This window comes from Protopterus annectens, chromosome 4.part0 (genome assembly GCF_019279795.1).
Source record: "Protopterus annectens isolate FY-2018-M chromosome 4.part0, PAN1.0, whole genome shotgun sequence".
In the NCBI taxonomy this organism is placed as follows: domain Eukaryota; kingdom Metazoa; phylum Chordata; order Ceratodontiformes; family Protopteridae; genus Protopterus; species Protopterus annectens.
In genome coordinates, this window is record NC_056733.1 from 555,560,180 (window position 1) to 555,578,093 (window position 17,914).

The window sequence follows — 17,914 nt, forward strand, 5'->3', positions numbered from 1 at the left end:
ATAAGAATGAGCTCATCCAGGGCATTGGAACTGATGAATTCCAGGAAGCGTTGGGTCAGTGCATTGGTGCATGTTTTCCCAGATGATGGAGGGGTAGTTGAAGTCACCTAGTATGAGAGTGTTTGGTTGGATCTTAATAGTTTCCAGGGTGCTTAGGATTGTGTTGTGAGAGTCTTGGGACATGGTTAGAGATCTATAGCAGGCTATGACCTGAATCGCCGTCTTACCCAATGTTAGTTGTGCCTGGAGTATCTCAGATGGGTTATGCTGGGCTACTAGTCTGGAGGTGTGCATATCCTTTACAAATATGGAGACACCACCACCTTTGGAGCTTTGGTCCATGTTCTGCAGCCAAAAGGTGTGGAATGAGTTATAGCCTGGTAGCGCAGGGGTGCTTTCTGCTGCTTTAAACCAGGTCTCTGTTACAGCATACATGTCAGTGTTCGTTATTTTGAGGGGTGCTTCGAGCGAGTGCATCTTGAGATTTAGACTTCTAGCACTGAGCAGCATGATCCTCAGATTGCATTTATTTATAGCACTTATGGTGGTAATTTGATCTTTGGAACACCGCCTAAAAAAGGAATTATAGGGGTGGCAAGCACCTTAGCCAGTACCCGGAAACCCAGTGGTGACAGATGCAGGCCATTCCTGGCAAAGCATCGAGGCCTGTCAGTCATGTCGTCCCAAGCAGACAGATACTGGATCCCCCTTAGAATGACACCAGAAACTTAGCCAATTGTTGAAGTCAATCATTTTCTGTTTGTACTGTGGTATCATTCTGGGTGATGGTAGGATGCTGCTCAGGGCTAGGGTCATAACTGCCTGGGCCACATAATCTGAGAGCTCCACCATGTCTCTTTTCATGTAGTCTACGGAGGTGTGTCTCAGGTCATTCAAACCCACATGGACAATGATAAAGTCATACTTGTACTTGTTGTGGAGTGAAATGAGTGCGTGTGTTATGTGTCAGATTCTGGCACCTGACAGACAGCTGACTGTTACCTTCTCCTTATTCAACCTAGTGAGTAGGACACAACTTGCATACTGAAAAATTAAACAAGTAACTCTGTAAATGCAAGCATGGACCATAGGGAAATACATGTTTAAAGTCTATCTATGAAGTAAGAACGGTATCCGTTCTGCAAAACAGAAATGCTATGTATTCCTATGGTAAAATTAGGGAATGCATTGCATCTGAAAATAAATTGCAACAGGCAATACAAAACTTCTTCAGCTGATACATTCAGAGGCAGTTAATACCTTTGCTGGGGGAGGGAATTCGCCTGCTTATTTCTGAAAAGTTTGTGCTATGGCAAATTTAGCAAGGAGTCAATTTCAAGAAGGCCAGAGTCTTGTTGTGTTGTGCCTATAAACAACTTTCAAGAGTCCAGTGTGTATTGAAATGAATTATTGCCATTAATGTTCTTTATGTGTGTGTGTGTGTGTGTGTGTGTGTGTGTGTGTGTGTGTGTGTGTGTGTGTGTGTGTGTGTGTGTGTGTGTGTGTCTCTCTCTCTCTCTCTATATATATATATATATATATATATATATATATATATATGGGTCTAGGACTCTTCAATGAAAGCACATTTCACTGAAAGTCAAATGACTGTGCACAAATCACTGAAAGCACAATTCACTGCAACACATTTCACTGAAAGTTATATATGGCCTTTTCCCCACTGTAGTGCGACCCTGGAGTTAGAATATATAGTAGGGGGGCGAGAGGCACATTGGGGGTGTGGGAGGCATAGCCCCCCACATAGTTTGGATAAATATTAAGTTTAGAAAAGAGTAATTTATTGAAATTGCAAGTATCCATGTGTATAGTTCAAATATTTAAAATAGATGGGGGGGCTACGCACCCCACACCTCCCAATGTGGGGGCGGTGCCCCCACACCCCCCCCTTACTATATATTCTAACTCCAGGGTCACACTACAGTGGGGAAAAGGTCATATATAACTTTCAGTGAAATGTGTTGCAGTGAATTGTGCTTTCAGTGAATTGTGCACAGTCAAATGTGTTTCAGTGAAATGTGCTTTCAGTGAATAGTCCTAGATATATATATATATATATATATATATATATATATATATATATATATATATAATATATTTAACATTGCTACTGTTAATATGATATTGCAATTATGTTTTTATCATTAGACAGACTTGAAAAATATATATTTGCATTGATGCAAACATGATATGTACCGCAATAACCTCCTCTGATTGTAACATTTGCAGATGTTGAGAAAGTTTCTGGAAATCCCCAATATATTATCAATCTCACTGTATACATCATACAGACAGGTGATGCAATGGCCTTGGTAGTGCAGCATTTAAGTAATGCATTTAGTAAACCATTTCTGGCTAAGAAGTTCACTGAACTCAGTTATGACAATGGTAATGTAGCACAAATAATAGCACAGACAGCATGCAGCAGTAGTTACCAAAGTGCAGTATATGTCATAGTGCAGGCAATCTGATTATCATTACAATAAACATGAAATGTAACAATGTAACACAGCATATGTATATCAATGTATGTGACATAGCAACACTTCCAACAGTCATAACCATGAAACTGTGTGTTTACCACATTAAATATAAGTACACTATGTTTTCTATTCTAAAGAATTAATAAACACTCTATCTGTGTCTCTCTTATTTGCACTGGTGATGGACAGGTTGACAGATGAGATCAGACAGGAGTCCCCGTGGACCATGATGTTTGCAGATGACATTGTGATATGTAGTGAGAGTAGCGAACAGGTTGAGGAGACCCTGGAGAGGTGGAGATATGCTCTACAGAGGAGAGGAATTAAGGTCAGCCAGACTAAGACAGAATATATGTGTGTGAATGAAAGGGAGGATAGAGGAATGGTGAGGATGCAGAGAGTAGAGGTGGCATAGGTGGATGAGTTTAAATACTTGGGATCAACAGTTCAGAGTAATGGTGAGTATAGAAGAGAGGTGAAGAAGAGAGTATAGGCAGGGTGGAGTGGGTGTAGAAGAATGTCAGGAGTGATTTGTGACAGACGAGTACCAGTAAGAGTGAAAGGGAAGATCTACAAAAGGGAAGTGAGACCAGCTATGTTATATGGGTTGGAGACAGTGGCAGGAGTCAGAGCTGGATGTGGCAGAGTTAAAGATGTTAAGATTTGCACTGGGTGTGATGAGCGTAGACAGGATTAGAAATAAGTATATTAGAGGGTCAGCCCACATTGAACAGTTTGGAGACAAAGCCAGAGATGCAAGATTGCGTTGGTTTGGACATGTGCTGAGGAGGGATGCTGGGTATATTGGGAAAAGGATGCAGCTGCCAGGTAAGAGGAAAAGAGGAAGGCCTAAGATAAGGTTTATGGATGTGGTGAGAGAGGACATGCAGATGGATGGTGTGACAGAGCACAGGAAGAAATGGAAACAGGTGATTCGCTGTGGCGACCCCTAACCGGGAAAAGCCGAAAGAAGAAGAAGATATATATCATAAAATTCATAAACAAGTGATTCCCCCACCAGACTGACTGCTTGTATCAAGGGCCAGTTATCTGACAGAACCTATATCTGAGCTTTTGGAAGTTTGTATGAAGCCACTGTTTAAAATTTATGTCTGCTAGAATACATGATGCCATAGGATTTTTTAGATTAATGGATAATTTGCAGGTTAAAAATGTTGAATTTGTGTGAACTTTAGACATAAGTTTATAGGTTCATTGGCAATTACTAGGCTATTTGCCCTTGTAGGCCATTTTAAGCCCAGCCAATTTCCCCTTTTGTGCGTTACTTAGTCTATTTGATTAGAGATTGGCCTTACCTACCCCATGGCCAATAATTATATATTACCACTCATGAGAATAACTGGGATCATATCATACATAATTTGAGGTACACATGCATGGGATAAAGAATTTAGGAACTGCCTCTGCCCATTATTGCTACTGGGGACAATCCTTGGTAAATGTTCTGTTTCCCACCTACAAATCCAAGTTGCACTTGAATATTTATAGGAATGAAGTTTGTTTTATGCGGTTGGGGAGTCTGTTCCAGAGCAGCATATCAGCAGAGCATAGTAGGGCTTTATATACTTCCATCCCACATAAAGGTGGGAAAGAAGCAGTAAAATAATCTGTGGAAATGGATGCGATATAGCCTTATGAATTCAAATCTTCTGGAAGGTGTTTTGAGTATGAACACTATTTTCAGGGACAAGGTTATCATCAGTTGTGTGCCATTGCTATGGGGGCTGCTTTTGTGCTCAGAACATGTATAATGGGATTTATTGATCACTGCTATATTTATGATCAACACTGGAATGCATTTTTGAAATGCATTATGTGGCACCACTTTCGTCACAATTGCTGGCTCGTCTGATAGAGGCCATTTCATAAACTGAAGGAATGTATACGTCACTTGAATGGTAACTGCTATTTATTTGTCATTAAATTATATAATGTATTCAAGTTAATTTTTTTGGATGTTACCATGACTAAACTGCTATCAAGGCTTCTGTTTGCCTAACTCATTTACTAAAAATTGCTTGCTGTGCTCCTCCAATGGCCACCCGTCATATATAATCAAAAATAGTCCTTTTCCTCAGTTTTTAAGATTTAAGCACATTTGTAATGACCATCAGATGTTTGAACAACAAAGCAATGAGCTAAAATCATGCTTTTTGAAAAGGGGTAGTACTGATGTTCTTGAGTTAGTACGTGAAAGAACAATCACTTTTCGTAAGGGTGATTTATTAGTTTATTGTAGGTCCATAGGTAAGTACTAGGCTAACTATCCTTGCAAGCCATTTCATACCTAGTCATTTTTTTATTCAAAGGTGAGAATTAAACCCTATACATTGCATTTGTGAGGTAAACACCTTAACAATTATATGAACCATAAACCCAGTTTACAGATGTGACAGTAGATGTAATCAAACCTCTGATGTGTTACAGTTGGTCACTACCTATGGTAATGATATTTTTTGCATTGAGGTAATCAATACATGATGGTATATTTTACAAAATGACAATTTTTTTTCTGATAGATATTTTTCTTTTAAACATGGCAAACCTTTCTGTCCCATTATAAAAGTGCCTCTTTAAGTGTTTGTCAAACAGCTTATGCAGACTTGACCTAAAAACATTGCCTGTTGTGATCAATATAGTGGTTGCTCTTCAATTTATTAAGCAGTTAAGCAAAGTTGTTTTTTTATTTTTTTATTTTTTTTACCTTTGTTAACACACTTAAAATCTTTGAAATCAAAAAGCTAGTAACCTGCTCTTCTGAATGGATTTTCTTCATGGCATTATGCACCTTTTATGTGAGCTAAACTTTCTGTCAGTTGAGACAGTAGTGCATTATATAAACACTTTTTGAGTCACAAAACTGTTGTTTTTTATTCATTGGTTTGAATTGTCTCAGTACTGGAAAAACAAAATTCAATGGCATACATTACTAACTAAAAAGAGATTCTGGATTATTAATTTAGGTGCCTTTTATTCAACAGGCTTAAATGACTCTTGATTATTTACTAGTTTTGAAATAGGGGAACCTTTGTAAAAGATTTGATTCCTTTGAGTCATAATATTTGTATACACCTTTTTATGAATACTATGAGATGCACTGATAGCAGTACAAATCATTTACATAGATTTTGACTGTTGCTAAAATTCTTTCTATATCTCAGTTATTTTATATTTTTTCAGCATTGATGATGCCAATTCTGTGGTAACTGAGGTCTTCTGTTTTGCTACCCGAACCTTGAATAAAGCAGGATTTCATTGACTCCTCAAGTCTGATGTATTTTTCTCTTGTTTACCTATCCCTGTACACCATCAATACTTCATGCAACTTATTTAGTTGTGTGTTTATGTATGTATATAAATTTAAATATAGATATGTGTGTATATATATATATATATATATATATATATATATATATATATATAGAGAGAGAGAGAGAGAGAGAGAAAGGGAGGGAGAAAGAGAGAGCACTTACTTTAGAACTCTGACCTCCTTGACTGTACCTTTAAAACTCACTGGGTGAGCTGGTCCCCCCACCATGACTGCAGCTTAATGTGCCTGTGCCTGCATTGCTCTCCATACTGTGGATAATCATCAGTTAAGACAGGTGATCCCTCAAGTCTGACCAGATGTAACCTTCTGTGTGTCACCAGCAGCAGCACCCTCCAACTTCTACAGATGCCTGCAACAAGTGAAGGAGAATTTTTGTCTGACCAGCTTGCATCACCATCCCTGGCTTTAACCGATCGCATCTTATCTCTGTGAGGTTTAAATAGGAATGAAGTGATAAATAAAAAAATGAGGCTAATAGAGTGTGAAATACTTCTGTCTAACCCCATTACACCCAGGGGTCTAGCCAGAGATTTACATTTTGTACTCAGACCTAATGTTGCTGCTTCCAGTACCCACTTGTCAGTGTAAAAATGTACTCACCCCTCAAAATGCTACCCCAAGATACATGGAAAGATATACTTTCTTTTCAACTGTTACAATTAACTGCCATACAAAGCTAGTTATAGAGATGTATTCCTTTGGTACAGGAATTGTTTGTGAACTGCTATACTGTGAATATTCATTTACACAGTTCTAAACATTTTGTGCTTTTAGTGTTGACATTAGCACGAGCTGCTCAGAAAAACTGGACACATTTCAGTACTGTGAGTATGCTTACCTACATCCTTGCTTACACCCTGCATGGGCTGCTTCTGGATGTAGAAAAATCAGGTGCATTCCTGAACTATTTCCACTTAGATCCACACTGTACTGTTAGGTTGAGGCTCATACACAGAGTATGCGCATGCATGAGCACCTTGAAGCTAGTCCACAACAGGTGGAACTGAAATGTACCAAAGCAGTTAAACATATGCACTTTGATGTGATTCATAAAGCAAAGCACAGTAATTCCTAATTTGCATTAGAACTTAAACTGGACCAAACATTCACCAAACTTTTTACAGTTCACCATTTTGATGGTTGCTGGGTAATGCATTGATGTGAAGATTGACAGAATAAAAAGTTTTTAAAAAGGCACAGTTAGGCTAAAATTATTGGGATTAGGCAGTTCTCAGTGGATTTCACTGTGACATCTTTGGGATTAGCCTCTGAATTCCTGGTACTGCAGGAAATTTTGCAGTAGCACTATACCTCTCCCTGCAGTTACTGTGAATGTGTAAAGTGCCATATTCAGTACTGTGTTCATTACCTTTATATTTATAAAGTCAATTACTGCACATGGTGATTTATGGGAATGGAAATGCTCATGACCAAATTACAGGCTACTTTACAATAACTGAAATCTTTCACCAAAGTTTCACAGGCCCACATTTCACTTTGTACAGTTTTACACATAATACAGGCAATAAATGTAATATACAGAGAACAATACAAAAGGAAGTAAAAAATCATTACAGCAGGGGGGCTAGGTAAAACTGTCATGTGCATGTGTAATGATTGACTCTGCTTTGCTATTTTTCTTTTCCTTGTTCAAAAGTATGCCACAGAATTGATTGCACGCAGCTAGGGCAGGAATGCATAATTATTTGCAAACTTGTATTTTTAGGGAAAAATGCTGTAACATGAGGACAAAAAACATACTTTTGAAGATACATTTAAAACATACAGACAATTGCTTTTTGGAAAAGGAGAGGCCAAAGCAGATAGGGTGAGATAAGGCATGGAATCAAGGTTGTGGCTGATATGAATGCTATATGGGAAAAAAACTGCACCTTGGCACAGTGTAGGAAAGGAGGTAATGTCATAGTGGGCCGTGCAAGGACAAAGGCTAAGCAGAATGCACTGGTGATGCACCTCCCACTGTACATCCTTTAATACCTGATAAGGTGTATTTGCTCTATATAGTGCATAATGACTTGAATGCATGGGAAGATGGTACAGGAATCACTTGAGGTCAAAGCTGTAGCTAGCTTTTCTGGTGTCATGTACAGATTCCCAATCTGAACTCCACAATTCAAAGTTGAAAACCAAAAAAGGTGCTCTGTTGCTGCGAGAAAAACAAAACGAAAAAAAAACTCTTCTGCTCCTTCAGCTCTGACTGAGAATGCAGTATTAGCATTCATAAAAAACACAAGCATGCCAAAGTGCTTTACCCTTGACCATAAATGCTGTACTACTGCCCAATTGTAATCTGCCAATCACGTCCCCTAACCCCCTTCAGCCAGGTGCAGATGCTGCCTTTGCCCTGCTTCAGCTATGCCTTTTCTCAAGGTGCCATTTACACATTACTTTCAGACACCTCCATTATCCACGTCCAGGCAGTGCAGAAGGTTACTGCGTGGCTGGCATTGATAATTTCAGGCTAGGTATAGATGTCATGCTGTCTGTAACTATAAATTTTAAATGGTTCCACATCAGCTACTCTATCAACATCAGCTGTAGCACCAGCTCCGCAAAGAGGGCATGGTAAGTTTGGACATCTAACGTTTAATACAGAGTTGTATGCCTGTCACAGGTCACGTTACCAAATTATTGCCTATTTCTTCACAGGGTCAGCACCAGAAACACTGCTGTGCTGCAGCATATCAGTCTGATATTGACAGCAGAATGGCTGATGACAATGATGCCATAATGCTCATTGCCACTACTCAGCATCAGAACAGCAGTACATAGTCACAAAGTATACTGTCAGGGGTCCTTTACCTCACAGCAGGTAGATAACTCCATAGGCAGTGATAAAGGCTCACACACACACACACACACACACACACACACACACACACACACACACACACACACGCATGCATGCACACGCGCACACACACACACACGCGCACACACGCACACACACAAACACACACGCGCACACACACAACATAAAGAGAAAATTACATTACAACAAAGGGAGATAGCTCAACACCGGTTTCTTGTGTGCAGCCTGGACCCCTCTCTGAAGAGACAATCCTTTCACAGGTACAATTACCCACTGTTATGCCCACACTCAGTTTTGTCCAGCGAAGACATCTTGCATCATTAAATGTGGAGGTATGCAAAGCCTTGTCTGCCCAGCAGTAGATGCGGCGTGACTTTGTCCAGACTGAGGCTACTGCTACTGAGAGTCAGGTAGGAATGGTTAGAGTGATAGAGGGTATGCATAAGTTAATTCTCCAGTACATGGGTGTGGTGGATGCCAGGAGCAATACCATGATGATCCTCATGTGCAGTGTGGTTGAACACATGGTAACCATGTCAGCCTCCATACACTCACAAGTAAGGACACAGACAAGCATCACAGCTGGATGTGGACAAGAGAGTGTCTGTATGCAAGATGGATGAGTAGACCAGATACTACATGTGTCCCAAGAAATGCAACAGACATTCATGTGGATTCCCAGAAGAAGAACAAGGCAGTCAGGGCTTGTTGGACTTCCACAACAGATGGTAAAACTTCGTAGTCAAAATGTAGGTCAATGTCATCCAGTAGATCCTGTCATTGGAGCAGCTCAGCATCACTCTCACATGTTAATACTTGCTGACAATGTCCGTGACCATCATCAATACTGTCTTTGGGGGACATTGTGTATGGCACCTTCTGAATGATCATCAGTAATACTGAAATTACGCACCAGGAAATAACTTTGCAAATGTTCTTCACAGGAGAAATGCTGCAGTTACTTCTACCTGAAACAAATGAAGTAGACCACAACAGCAAAAAAAGAAAAAAGAAAGAAAAAACACATGGGGAAAAAAGAGAACAGCAGCAATGACACATTTCATGATGGAAAACAACACAGATTTTGTTTAACAAGTAAATGCGACTTCAGTAACACAGCAGTAAATTACTCACTGTAGAGCCCTAAACATTTTTACTTAACAGTGGTTTCTTTACAGTTCATCCAAACTAAACCAATATAACTCGCACTTGTACTACTGATAGCTAAACATTGTACAAATGATGATGGCTAACACCCTATTCTGTATCATATCTAGAGAGATGCTTGATGTACCATGTAAGCTGATGGTGCACCACCCAGCATAGCCGCAAGTAAGGCAGCATGTATCAAGTGATATCTTTGTAACTTTGCACTGTTGTCTATTGAATTTCATGGCCCACATTTGTGGACTATATGCTGTTGCTTCAGTTGCACATCCATGTGCCATGTACCATGTACGAGCCTGCCAAATAGGGTGCTATGTTGCTGCTATAGGCTGACCACCATTGCTATCATCTTGGTGGGACAAATGATAAGGGATTTGCACTGCCACTATCAGTGGCTGGCTGTGGCAGTTGCACACTGGACCAATGCAGGATCATGTTATGCAGAATGGAGTAAGCCATAAACATTTCACATTCAGTAGCAGGCTCATACTGAAGGTCCGCCCCCACCAACTTAACCAGGCAAAAGAAGTAGACTCTGAGTAGACCAAACACTCCCGTAATAACTATCTCCATCTGTGACAAAGCAGTGTTAAAGCACTCCTTAGCAGCTCCCTGTGGGTTACAGACTGGTGCCGTTAGTCAAGGTTTAGCCAAGTAGCTACATCACCTGGAAAATAAAACAGGAAGGCAACACATAACAAAACAAGGGGTGATTACTCAATACTTCCTATTCCACTATACAGATAGAGAAATAATTATTGTTAAGAACATTAGAATAGGTTAGAATCCTACCATGTAGGAAAATGCAGTAAAGCAAGTTTCTGTATCAAATGTTAGAATTATAGGCACTGCGAGAATGTTGGCTTGGCATATTCAAGATGAACTCCCATGTATCACACCACCTGAAAATTAATAAAATGGCAGCCCTCCTGGTTATGATACTGCTTCCTCCCAGTCCAGATGGAGACTTTAAAGCAACAGGGGTGAAATCTATTACACTAAGCAACGCAGGAATGTATAGCATTTCATATAGGGTATGCATGGTACTGCTTCAATCCTGTGATGATAATGGAATATCAATAAGCTCATCCACATGTTACAAGGGTAAAATGAGGAAATGCAGCAATATCCTCAAGGCAGAAGTCTGAGAGATACCCAGTATGGACCCTGTCTGTCTCTGAAAGGTCCACATTGCAAGTATAATGAGGGCTATGAATACCTTGTGCCCATAGGGTGAGGAAGGCCATGCAGTCCTCCATTTCCCATTTATAGGCCATACAAGCTCACTAAAACCCTTACTACATCCATGTCCACTGCCCACCTAACCAGTGACTTCTGTCCAGCTAACATCATGTCAGTTATTCTTTGCTTACACCGTCTGCTCCTGGTTTGACAAGTGGTGTTTCACATATCAGTTTTCATCAAAGGTGAAATGAGCAACTGAAAGTGGAAAACAGTTAGGTTTGCAGTGAAACCAAGCATATTTGCATTCTGCAAAGTGGGAAGGAAAAGAAGAGGATTGTTTATTGTTTTTTTTATAACCCATCTGTATACAACACAGATATACATCAAAAAGTGACTATGAATAACAAAAAGCAGGAAAAGAGACTCATTTACTTAAGAAAATAACAAAGTTTTTTTACATCTTATTCTTTTATTTTTTAAGATTTTCTTAGTCATCTTCCAGTTTTTCTGCTTCAGCTTGTGTCTCTGAATTATGTAGTCTGTGCTTGAGCAAGACCCGAGCACATGTCCACCGCACTTAAACGTAACGATTATGAATACCACCCAGTATCTCAGCATAAAGTGAAATAAGAGTTATAATGTAACTGAATTCTAATGGGGATAACCATTCCAACTCACACTCACAAATACAGAATGGCTGGAGAAAGTCTGCATCTACAAAGAAAAGGGGGGGGGGGGCATGACATTCATTTCTTTCTTTCTTTTATTTATTTATTTATTGACATTTGATTACTAGGAAAGTCCGACTGGGTAGAAGCCCATTTTCAATGAAAGCCCAGGGTGAAAAGCTCCAAATAATTACAAAACATTTTAAGAACAATAATTTTACAATCTTCAAAAATAAAACAAAAACAGCTGCAGTTTAAATAATTGTAAAACATTATACATAATATAAAAACATCGGTTAAGAATCAGTACAAGTTATTTGACTTCTTCTTCTTTCGGCTTTTCCCAGGTAGGGGTCGCCACAGCGGATCACCTGTCCGCTCATGATTGGCAGTGGAGATTTACGGTGTCGAGTTGCCAGCCCAACCTTCCACAGAAGGCACACACATGCACACACTCATGCCTAGGGCCAATTTAGAGTGTCCAATCCACCTACAGCATGTCTTTGGGATGTGGGAATATTTAGAGAAATTTTAGACAGTTTGTAGAGAAATTAAAAGTAAGTTAGTTTAATACAAACAGGTACTTGTTCACATTTAGGGATATAGTTTATCCTTGTTTTGAGCAAGGATATAGCCAGATTTTAGCTAGGAAGTCTTGTTTTGAAAGATGGGAGGAATGGTATTGACGTGATGGATACAGGTAAGGAGTTCCAGGCCTTAAAAACCTTGTATATGTACAGACAATACCCAGCAGATTTCATAGGTTTGTGACAGACAGGACTTTTTAGTCACTGGATCACAATGACTGACTGGGAGCATAGTTTTATAGAATGTTTTTTAGTGTTGGACAGGCAGATGGATGCTGGATAAATTTATAAGCGGCAAGAAGCTGTGCATATGTTAGTTGATGAAGGAGTTATAATCCATTTTGGCTTTTCAAGTGCTATACAGTGGTGGGTACTGAAAGGGGTATTTGCTGCAAATTTATCAACTTTGTTATAGCATTGCTCAGGTTTTAGTTTTTGTGAAGCCTGGAGCTTAGTAAGGATGGGAGCACCATAAAGAAGAGTGGGGGGGGGGGAGATAAATAGTGGCAAGTGTAGTTCTAGTTACTTCTGTGAGAACGTTTTTGGCTCTGTAAAGCATATCTATTTTTTGATGAGTTTTTTTATGCAATTTTTTTATATGCACGTCGAATGTCAAATTATCATCCTCTATCATCCCTAATAATTTCCTATGATAAGTGACTTCAGTGGTTGTATTATCAAGAGAGAGGGCTTTATTTATTTATTTTTTTCATGAGGGAGGGATTTAGGGAAAAAAGTAGTATTTTGGTCTTTTTGGGGGGGTTGAGCATGAGTTGTGAGTTATGAAGCCATGTTTAAGTGGCTATTAAAGCTTCATGAGTAACTTTTTGGAGGTATACCATGTTGTCAGATGTGCAAATGAGAGTGGATTCATATGGATATTGTTCATAGGTAAGTACTAGGCTATCTGCCCAAGGGCATTTATAAGCCTAGCCAGAATGTGTTGGCTTTCGCCATCCCCTTGTATTAGAGTGCCCTGTTGTGTGGATGTATAGAGAGCGTTGGTGAAAATATTAAAGAGGCGGGAACCAAGTATAGAGTCTTGTGCTACACCAGTGGTGACCAGGCAGTAAGGAGAGAGCATGAAGTGCCATTTTACTGATGGATACCTATTTGACGGGTAGCTTTTGAACCACAGAAGGGTGGGCTGAGAGAGACCTACTGAGGAAATTTGAGGTAGAAGTTTGCTGTGACAAACTCTGTTGAAGGCTTTAGACAAGTCTAGAAATAAGGAAGTGACTAGTTTGCCATTATTTCTAGCTTTATTGACAGTATCTATATAGGTTAGAAGGGCAGTGCTAGTACTATGGAATGGATGGAAGCCATATTGTGTAGGAGATATGAGTTTTTCCTGCAGGAGATAGTCTAGCAATTGTTTTTGAATACATTTTTCAAGCATTTTGACATGGAGAGATAAGATCACTACAGATCTAAAGTTATTAATGTCTGTTGAATTTCCTCCTTTGTGCAGCGGGATAATGTGTGACTTTTTTCAGTGAGAGGAAATGTGGGATTCCTGGATTAACCTATTTATAAGGATTGAGATAGGATAAGCAATGCTGTTGGCTGCTATTTTTAGGTAGTCGCTTGGAAGGTCATCAGCTGAAGAAGAGCATTGTTTAAGTTTAAGAGTAGTTTTATATAGGATGTGGGTACAGGTTTGAAGGTAAAAGTAGATGTGGTGATATGTGGCTTTTGGGCAGGGTTGGGATTAGATGATGAAGAATCCTTGGTTAGAGATGCTCTACTATCTATAAAATAAGAGTTGAAATGTATTGCAATTTTGTGTGGTGAGTCATCAATACAGGGGTTCAGGATGAATTTTTGGCTGAGATGTAAGATTTCTTTAATGGTTGAACAAAAAATTTTAGGGTTATGACTAGTATTATTCTGAAAGTTATTACAGTATACTATTCTGTCTTCATTTATTTGCTTTTTAGTATGATTTTGAAGCATTCTGAAGTTTTCAAGATATTGAGGTGTTTTATATTTTTGACATTCTTTCAATGTTTTTTTCTCTATCCTGCATTAGCATTCTATTCTTTTTGGATACCCAAACTGCATTATTTGTTTTAGTCTCTTCCTTCTAGGAGGTTCAACTTTATTTATGATATTTAGAAAAGTTGTATTGAATTCATTTACAGCATTGTCTAAGGGAAAGATTTTAGGAAGTTCCAGTTAATAGATGATAGTGTAGTAATGAACATGTATGGGTTAAACTTGGAAAGGTTACAAGTTGTTTTATAAATATGCCGTTTAACTGGAAGTGTGAGATGTCGAGTCATATAGATTGGGAGATGATCACTGAGAGAGTCTGACATTGTACTTGTGGTGGAGTATTTGCTAGGGTCTGTTACTAGGATCCAGTCTAACAGAATTTGATGTCTTGCTATGATGTGTGAGGCTATAAATTAGTTGTGTGGAACCATATAAGTTCATGCTAGATGTAGGGCAGTTAGAGCCAGCCAACTGACATTCACATCACCTAGTCATAATTCTTTTTGTGGAAATGTTATGGATATCCAATGCAGGATATCTTCCAGTATAGCTGTATTGTACCCAGGAGGGATGTAAAGGACAGTAATACATATTTGTTTATAATTGTTTATTTTGAGGAAAGCAATAAGAAGCTTTGCTGAACTGAATTTTGGTATTGGTTTTCTGTAAGTGGAAATGTAGGTGTTGGGAAATATTAAAGCAATCTAACCACCTTTCCTCTTTGTATGGTAAATATGGATGATATTATAGCCAGGAGGTATAACTTCAGAGTCATTTATGCTAGGTTTAAGCCACGTTTCAGTTACAGCAAGAATGTCAACCTTATGTTGGGTATTCCAGGCATGTAGTTCAGCAGTTTTATTACTTATGCTTCTAACATTTATTGCAGAAAAAATTTTAGACCACCAGGGATGGGGATTGGCTGTTACTGGGTTATAGAAGTGTGTGGGAAATAATTATCTTTGTGTTCATTGTGACAGGTCAGACCAGGATTAGGGTGTATATCTTCTCCTAGAAGGATTTTTAGTATATTGGGAAATTATGCATACTTGCTTTTTTTAGAGGAGTCTTGCACTTAATTTTGTTTTGGTTTGAGTTGAGGTACAGTTAAACAGTCTATTTTTTTTGGAATAAAGGTGAGGGGCAATATTAAATATGTTTGACGCAATGTGTGGAGTGTAAAGAGGAAGTAGTTAAGTGGTTGGGATAGAGTTGCAGAGATGTTGATAGATATTACTGAGTCATGGTAGGATGAAAGATGGCATATTAAGAGGAGAAGAGTAGAAGATAAGCTGAAAAGTATGGGAAGCTATATTTTATATATGCCAGGTAGTGGGGAAGTAGCAATGAAGAAGGAAACAAGAAGCTCCAGGCCAGTTGAAGATTTAGTGATGGTGGAGTCTGAAAGCTAGTAGGTGACAGGTAAGGAAAGAATTATTTTCTAAAAAAGAGTTAGGTTGTCCTGGTATCTTCTCTGGAATATAAGGAATATATGGATATGAAAGGTAGAGTATAATTATATAGTCAAAATAAGAAAAAATGAGGGTTTATTTGGGAAAAGTAAAATATACAGTGTGGAAAAGAGAGGTACTATAAGGGAGGGTTGTACTTATGAATGGATATAGTGCAAGGCAATATGGGAGGGAGAAAGATAGTCAGGAATGCGACTAAAAATCAAATGGAGATAGGGGAGTAGGAAACAGGAAACAGAAGTATAGGAAACAGGAAACAGAAGTGTATGTATAGAAGTAGAAAGGACATTTAAGGAGGGTTTTGGAATAACAGTCACAAGTGAAATATGTATGTGAAAAGTATAATATAAGGGTAATAGGGTGTGGGTGGAAATTGGGGGTAGGGTAGAGGAGTGAAGAGATGGTGATTTATTGATTATTAGATTATAGCCAGTACAAAGCAATTAACAAAGACATGCAAAGTAAAACAGGTTTCCTGTCACTTCTCGAGGCTAAATAACTGGCATATGCAGTATATTCTACTGGACAAAAAAAAGGGGACAGTGGCCAACTTACTTAGTGGTCCTTAGAGTGCACACACTGTTTCATAGAAACTGTTTCACAGAGACTTTCAGTCACAAAGCAGGCATGTATTTAACTGATTACAGTTAATACAGCAAAGTTCTTTGTTGTAAATGTGCTTACATTACACAGTGAAAAGATTCTCAGTAAACTTGTAGGAGTAGGCCCTTGTGGCAGAGCTCGTGTCATATTGAGGTCAGATGTAGTGCCCACAGGCTCTGAAATGAAAGAAAGAAAAAATAAACTCTACTAAGCTGGAAAATTATATTGAGGCAATAAAGTTAGTACTTATACAAAAAAGAGATGGAGGAGGGGCCACAGTAAGTCAGAGCAAGATAATACAGATGAAGTAAAAGAGTTATGAATGTTAGCTCAAAGTAGTTTTATCAGGAACTATGCTGACAGAAAACCATAATAATACAGTGTAAATATATAGCTGTATTGAGCAAATTATCAGAACACGGGACTACACTAAGCACAATATAAAAACACCACATAGTAATATAGATATATATATATATATATATATATATATATAGATATATATATATATATATATATATATATATATACACCAGAACACCAGTAACTCACAGAGGAGAGGTATCAGTGCATTTATTTATTTATTATAGTATCTATGTCCCGATTCCTAGGCATCTTACATAAACCAAAATAAAAAGATTTGAAAAGGTAGGTGAAAATAAAACTGCAAGAGGCATAATTAGGTGTTATACAAATAATTTTCTATTACAATTACAATAGCAGTTTGAGCAGATTGGTAGCTGTGATCAGTAACCCAGGATATGGAAGTAATATTGTTACACAGGAAGGGGAGTAAATGGTAGAATTACACTGAAAAAAAAAACTGTGCAAATAGTAGGAAGAGAAAGGAGTGCAGGAATGGCAACACAGATTTAAGGCTGGTTATAATGGATACATGGCTATTTTTTTTTTACTTTGTCAACTCTACATAAGGAAGTAAACAGGAAAAAAACGGATATGTTATTCACAAGATAGAAAGACAAGAAAAAAGTTAGGAATATATGGTGCAGGAGACAGAGCGCAGTTCAAAGAACAAATAGATTGACACAAAATATGAAGGCTACAATAATCATAACATGAACAACATTCATTACAACCAAAGTTTCAGAGATTTAGTGTTCCCCATACCAAACAACACCTAACAGGCAAGAGCTGAGCTTGTGGCTAAACAGAAGTCCTTTTAGTCCTGCTGGACAGTGCAACCTAACAGCACTGAAACCTAAGAGAATGAGGACAAAAGTAAAGTTTATACAACAAAAAACAACTAATGTGCACTTTGAAGTGCATCTTAATGATTTTTAGACAAAAATGCTTTGGTTTCTCAGGTATTTTCAATCATTATTTTCTCCTAGGATGCAAGCCACTCTGCTTTTTCAGACTGTAGCTGCAGCTGTTCTTCAAGGAAAAATTCACTTACAAAACCAGGTATCTAAAAAGACTTCAAGCAATGATGAAGCAGGATACATTTTGAATTTAAGACCGCTTTATCAGAGCATAGTGGACAACTGGCCATAATGTCTGTCATCTAGACAGCAATGCCAAGAATAC